At 30.8% G+C, this 7,914-nt stretch overlaps 1 pseudogene; it reads left to right on the top strand.

Annotated features, from left to right (window-relative positions):
- Window positions 1-7,013, top strand: part of LOC122788716 — a 46,535-nt pseudogene extending 39,522 nt beyond the window's left edge.
- The last annotated feature ends 901 nt before the right edge of the window (window positions 7,014-7,914 follow it).

Here is a 7,914-nt window from a genome sequence, read left to right as displayed (position 1 = left end):
AGTTACAGTTTTGATTGCCATTGTGTAAGCTTTAAGTTGAAATCTTTTATTGTCTTATATATATTGTATGGTTTTAGAACTATTAATGCAAAGATGAACAAGCAATATTTGACACCTAGAGGCATCAGTAGGATGTAACTGCAGAAATACCTCAGGCGACACTCAGCTCTAATGAATTTATCTGGGTTGCATTGCTTGGCTGCGTCCTCCAGGTGGAATTTCACCATTCATCTTCTGGGACAAGCAGTTTAAATGGGTTCCATCAAAGGAGAATGCATGTGGCAATTTGTGGCTAGGTGAATAGCCTCTCCTTTCCGTTTTTGCTCTTTAACTAGAATTTCAGAACAGTAATCAGTCCTGGGAAAAAAAATAAAAGAATAATCTCATATAATTTTTCCCTCCTTACTATTCACTTTATTTTAAAAATGCATGATATTTGAACATTGACAATGAAAGACTGTTTGAACTTCAATTAATTTAATTCTAGAACAACAAAACGGCATTTGTTTGGTTTTGTTGTTCTTATTTATATGAAAACTTTAATAAATATTTTTGAAAAAAAGTCTTCATTTTTCAGTCAAATAGAATTCTGTCTTTCTAGTTAATACTTTATTATAAAAATGTAGCTGTAACACTGCTTGTCTGCTGTGACATAGGCTGAGAAACTGGGGCTACTGAGCTTTGTTGAGGGCAACTGGCCTATTCGAAACAGAGACTGTGTTACAAGCAAAATGGTATGAATGAGAGATTCATTTCTAAGCGTCAAGGAACTTATCCATGTAGAGCCTGCAAGATTTGCTGCAACATATGGTCTACCTGTATGGTTATGCACCCAATACATCTCAAATCCATAAAATTTTCTCTTTATGCAGATTGTTCTACTAAGAATATTGTTTATTTGGCTAAGTGTAATTTTTGCAGTGTGTTCTATATTGATAAAGCGAATCGTATGTTAAAGGAAAGAATTATGGAGCATCTGAATGATGTATGGAATCATAAGCTCACCAGTGCATTGACTAAGCATGTTTCAGATTTTGGTACTCAGCATAGTTTTACATTTTTGGTTTTACAGAAAATTAATGAAACATTGAGAGAAGGTGATATATGTAACAAGACCAAATACATTGAATTGAGATATATTGTGGATTTTAAGGCCTATATGCCACCTGGCCTGAACAGTGCTGTCTCTTTAAAACCTCTCTTAAGAAAAAGAGACTTACCACACTGACTCTCAGATTGTGTCCTTATTGGATGTTAGTTTTGTTTAAATTTTGTGATTTTTGAGAGCATTTTTTTATCTAAGGTCTAAAGACGAGGGTTACCTCAAACGCTTACCTTACATTATTTGTTTTGTGTTAAAGTGTGTTTTATCCTCCAGCCTGCATGCCATTATTTTTATTATTATATACTGTTTTGGGTTTGTTGGTTCCACCACTTTTTCTTTTTTATGCATCTGTAAAATGGTTTCCTATTATTTTTAACATCTTTATATAAATTTTCTTAATGTTTTTCTTGATCTTGACTTATTTCACTTTTCATAGTAAAAGTTTGTCCTCATTTCCATTTTTTTGTATTTTTTCTCTCTCTCATCTTCAATATCTTTTTCTTATGGAACTATATCCTCCTGACCTTGTGATCCTAGATCCTGATGTTAAACATTCATTTTCTTTTTTTTTTTGCATTCAAACAGTTTCCCTTTCAAAACTTGTCAGATTCCTTCTGCATTTTTCCCAGTGAATTCATCACTCCAGTGAGTTTTATATAGTGATTATTTTGCATCCATATAGTCTGTTATTAATCTCCTGTGCATTAGTTTAGATTTTGGTTTGACAGAATTATCTAGCAATAAAGTAACCTATGTAACCCATGATCACTGCATATCAGCGGTGATGCAACTTGACTGAAGTAATATTAATTTTATTTGGGGTACAATGTCCAAAGTGTTCTAGTCTATGATAGTTTTTTTTTCAAAATCTGCAATATTATTTTTTCAAATAATTTTTAATTTTCCAAATAATATAGTGTTTAACAATACAATCATCAATAAACAATTATTATAAAACTTCATATACACTATGTACAATTGACCTGAACAAAGAAGGGAAAAAATTAATAAAATATATGAAATTGGTAACAAAAATTTATAATATTCAATTAATAAAGTATTAAGTTACACATTAATTATTTGGGGTTCATTTTTAATGTCTCAATAAGAGTAAAACATTTTTCCAAGGATTGTTTGTCCATGTTTTAGATGAAATTCTCGATTCCTTCACCTTGATTTCTAAAATCTCAAGAATTCTTCCAGAGTAGGTTCTTGTGAAGACTTCCACTTTCTAGTCTTATATTTCCTTGCCACAACTAGTATGGACCAAAGTAGGTATAGATCTTTTTTATTCATTCTAATAGTATCATTAACATTTAAGAGGACTAAAGTTTTGGTTAAAATAAAGGTATCTGTGAATATAGTTTGGAGAAAAATAGTAATTTCTTCCCAGAATTTTTTTATATTAATACAATCAAAAAGTATATGAGACCAATCAGTTTTACAGTTTAAAGAACATCTCCAAGAAATGGATTTATCAAGTGAACTGAATTTGGCTAGTTTATCAGGTGTAGTAAATGCCCTGTGAATATATTTCCATGTAAATATTTTCCATAATAAAACATAAAATCCTGGTGTCGGAATGACCAAAGCTGAGATCAATGGAGTTGGTAAAATGTTCAGAACCACAAATATCCATCAAATGATCCAAACAGCTCTTAGTAAAATCTTTAATTCACCACATCAGACATAGGTAAGTGCTTTCACCCACAAAAGGCTTTCTCAGACCATATAGCTTTGTGGTACAATGAAACGTTTTAAAGAAGAAAAAGTGCCAAACCATCACAATTAATCAATCAGCACCCATTAAAAACAACTACACTGCTAAGGATCTTATGCATATAAAATAAAGCTATACTTAAAATGTATAAAGATAAAATATGCACTTGCAAGGTATGTGTGCAAATACAACACATTCAAAACATATGTATAAATAAGCATGTAAATAAAAAATATATAATATACACATCAATGTGCGTATATATGTCATATTGAAAAAAAAAAAAAATATATATATATATATATATATATATATATATATATATATATATCTGACTAGCCACATATTAGAAACAATGAAACTGGCTGATGGTTCATAAGAATTATGTCTACTACATCACCAAACATATAAATGGGTTATACACATATACAGTTCAAATGATGAATCATGTACTATGAAGTTATATGGTCTGAGGAAGCCCTTTGTGCGTGAAAGCGCTTGCCTATGTCTGATGTGGTAAATTAAAGATTTTACTAAGAGCTGTTTGGATCATTTAATTGGTGGATATTTGTGGTTCTGAACATTTTACCAACTCCATTGGTTTCAGCTTTGGTCGTTCCGACACCAGGATTTTATGTTTTATTATTTTATTGCTTTTGTGGTGTTTATTCCCTGGTTGTGGATTACATTTTTTGCCTTAAATATTTTCCATACTTATAAATTAAATGTTAAGTTAACAGAACATAAAAGATATATTTTACTCTCAATTGATAGATTAGTGTGACATCCTTTTGCTATGAAATTCCAATATCTTGCATTAGGGTTAGTTTTATATGTTATCAATATTTTGTATAATTTTGAAATTAGATTCGTCCAATTATAATTGTCATAAATAACTTCAGATAGTAGACTTATCAAATTTGGACTAGTTTTAGAAGGAGAATTAATAATTTTACTATAAAGATCCTTAACATATGATAATATGCTTTGTAGTATCAACCAATCTGCTGATGGAATGTCATATTTATTCAGAATTTGTTGAATGTCTAACGCTACTTGATTCTCTATACAATGTTGCCAACAGATGAAAGTTTCCCCTCCCATCTAGTTAAAATAACATTATGAATTTTATTGAAGAAATTCTTTGTAGAGCTAAAAGGTATTATCAAGTCTAGCCAAATCCTAATATCTGTGTTCGTATATATAAATCTTCTGAATAAATTGTAAATATTATTTATATAATTTAAGTTTGTTGGTTTTGTTATATTGTATTGAATATTAACAGTCAATATGTGTCACATCCTATTATTTTGTTCAGTTAATATACATTTTTTAATTTAATTTATTTTCATTTAGAAAAATAATAGTGTGCAATGTTTTCCATGTTGAAGAATAATTAGGATCTATCCACTTAATGGTAGTTCTTAATATGGAAGCTTTTATGTATGATTCTAGATCTGGAAGCTTAATTCCACCCATTTCCCAAGATCTAATCTGATGTGTATAGGCTATTCTATTTCTTTTTGGATACCGAAGAAAGTTTAATAGAATTTTATTTCTTTCTTTCAAGATTTTCTTGTTAGGTAGTATAGGAATAGCTTGTGCAATATAATTAATTTTTGGAAGTATTGTCATTTTTATTATTTGTAACCTGTCTTCAAATCTCAAGAACATTTTATTCCAGCTTAGGATTAACATTTTTATTTTATTAATTATGTTGCTGTAATTTGTGGCTAACGTAGATTCCAAATTATCACATAGTGTTATTCCTAAATATTTTATTATGGGAACTTGTTTTCCTATCACACAATTTGTAGTTAAGGTAAATTCTCTCTTTTTATTCAAATGTATGTTATTAGATTTTCTCTTGTTAAATCTAAGGCCAGAAATATGATAAAATCTTTCCTCTATTTCATCTAGTTTTTGTATTGATTTCTCTGAGACAGATAATGTGAGTAAAACATCATCAGCAAATAACATGATTTTTGAATTGAGTTAACCATATACATCTATGCCTGATATGTTAGAGTTGTGGTGTACTATTGAGGCAAATAATTCAATTCCTAAGGCAAACAGGATGGGAGACATTGGACATCCCTGCTTTGTACCTTCAAGGTAAATGGCCAAAGTTTTACATAAGCCAAATTGTTTTTATAAATATTCTTTATTAGTGTAATAAAATTAGTAGGAAATTCAAACAATTCTAAATCCTTAAAAAGAAAATCCCAGCTCAACAAATCAAAGGCTTTTTCTATATCCAAAGCTGCTATTAGAGCTTCTTGGTTGTTTCTGTTTAGAAAATCTATGAGTGTTAGAATTTTTTGTATATTGTCATGTGTGTGTCTTTTATAAATGAATCCTGTTTGATCCGCATTTATTATTTGTGTCAATGATTTTTTAAATCTACTAACTAATATTGACATGAAGATTTTTTTAATCATTGTTAAGTAAAGATATTGGCCTGATTTACACTGTAAAGGGTCTTTGTTTTCTTTTATAATGGGTGTAATTAAGGAGTATCTCCATCAAACTGGGAGTTGTGTTTTGTGCTAGAATTTCATTCAAAGTTTTGCGAAACAGTGATATTACTGAAAGATGGAAATATCTTATACAATTTGTTAATTATTTCATCAATTCCCAGTGTTTTATTACTTTTACTTTCCTTGATTTTTTGAGTAATTTCTTTTAGAGATATTTGTTTTTGAATGTCTAACTTTAACTTTTCTGGTATCGCCTTTACCTTTACTAATTTCAGGTCTAAGTTTGATGTATTCGTTATATGTAAAGTATCGTTATAATGGTCAGAGAAATAATATTTAAATGCATCTAGTATATCATTTATATCCCAAAATCTTTTTGTTTTTTTTCCTTCCTTCATGTATAATACTTGTAATATTATTTTCAACCGAATGTTTTTTTAATCTTATTGATAAATTATGCATATGTTTGGGTAATACTGCATAAGAACTAAGTTTTAACCTTTCTACAGCTATATTAGTTTTGTGAGTTAGGATTTCATTATATCTTTTGGTTACGTCTTCCAATGCTTTTTTTATGATTATTTTGTGTGTAAGTATATGAATTAATAGTGTGATCTGTAATTTGTTTTTGGATATTACATAATTCTGATTCCCACTCTTTTAGCTTGTTTTTATATCATGAAATAATTTTTCCATTTAGATAGGCTTTCAAGGTATCCCAAAGATTAATTACATTTATTTCAGTAGTGTAGTTTATATCTAAAAAGAATTGTACTTCTGAATCTAACCAAGGTTTAAATTGTTTTAATTTTGTAATGTAAGCTGGAATTCTTGACATAAAAATTAATTTCTTATAATCTTCTTGTATGTATTTTGAGAATTAATGAATTATATATAACAAAAAGCACAAACCAGCAGTATTCAAAGGCCTCTGCACAAAATTAGCACAAATCCAAAACCTTAAAATAAGCACAGGCCAGGCTCCAGGTTCTTCAAAAAACTTCAGATACTTTATTCAATCGAAAACAAACACAAGCGCTTTCACATAGATGCTTCCTCAGGTGTATATCATATTCAGTCTAAACATCCTTCTTATACCCTACAATCATAGTCACCTGATCTCTTAATAAATACTTAAAGGTACACATTCCTCATATCTAATACTTCATTTAAAATGCAAGAAATTGTTTTAAAATTTAAACACATACACATATAAATGCATATATACACATATAACGTATATATAAAATTCAAGATATATTTAAAAATTTTTATCTATGCAATGGTCTGCTTTTCAAAATGGGTCTCATAAGAATGTAATCATTAAGACCATGTCCTACATTCACCCTCAACCTAACTATCCGTTCCGCCTCTAAGCTCTCTGTCCTTCCCTTTATGTCACCTCCTCTGAAAGTTTCAGCGCATTTTCCTGTAACTACAAACTTAAAAAAATGTCTATCATCTGTCTCACAAACATGCTTTGCCAAGGCATTAAACATATTCTTCTTAGGATTAGGGAACATACCTACCATATTATCTTTCAATTGTCTGTCTGTCTTCCCAACATAAAACTTATGACAGAGTTGAGAGACAGCTAAATATACCAAACTTGGTAGGGGAGTAGATGCTAAATTCAACGACACTTCATTTCTTTTCTCAAAGGCAGAGGTGCCACCCTCCTCCTCAAAATGCACTTCTGCAGTTGTAACAAAGGTTTTTCACCTTGTTCCTGCATCCCTGGTATTTAATTTCACATGTTCCATGGTCTTGGTCATAACGGTTCCGCTTTCATTCATCTGTTGCGTGGTATTCCCGGTTTCAGGTGTCACTATAGCAACTGTTGTTCTTAATGTTGTTTCATTGATGGATCCTTCCGTGGGCGGAACCCCAGCAGCTAGACCAGCTGCTGATTTCTTGGAAGTCTTCCTAGGCCAAGTGAAGACATTCCCTTCCAGGAAATCTTTGCGATCCCTCTGCAATTTCTTTAGCTTTACTTGAAGCAGTTTCCTTGCATAAACAGAGGCATTTTCAATTACCTCATTCACAGGTTTATCAATAACTTCTTGTCCATAGCAACTTTCGAGTTGCGAAAACCTATTTTTAAACATATCAAGCACCAGACATATCTCTCTCTCTCTCTCTCTCTCTCTCTGCCGAGGCTATCAACAACTTCAGATAGCCCATACTGGTGCTCAAGTTCAATTTTTGCCAGTCGCTAAGCAAACCAGGATCACATTTGGCTTGGGCTGGCATTTTTGTCACTCTTAAGCCTCAAGGTACTACTCCTTCTTTTATGCAAGCTTCTAAATGGAACTTTTCATATAAAAGGTGTTTTAGTTTAAACAGCTCCTTCTCTAGTGCTAATAAGTCACTTTTAAATGGTATCATATCCAAGTTCTGGATATCATTTTGCTCAGTCTCTAAGGTACCATTAAAAAGAGGATTAGCTTTCTCACTTACTTTCAAGATAAACGTATTTATATTCATCCCAGCTAAATTCTGTTATATTATATTGGAGTCGGATTATAGTCCAGTTCAATAATTTCATTCCCTGTAGCCATATCTTTGGTACCGTTGGATAATTTTGAAAACAATATATAACAAAAAGC

The sequence above is a fragment of the Protopterus annectens genome, chromosome 14.part0, assembly GCF_019279795.1.
Source record: "Protopterus annectens isolate FY-2018-M chromosome 14.part0, PAN1.0, whole genome shotgun sequence".
Taxonomy (NCBI): domain Eukaryota; kingdom Metazoa; phylum Chordata; order Ceratodontiformes; family Protopteridae; genus Protopterus; species Protopterus annectens.
The sequence above is the reverse complement of the archived record's forward strand: the minus strand, read 5'-3'. Positions and strand labels throughout refer to the sequence as shown.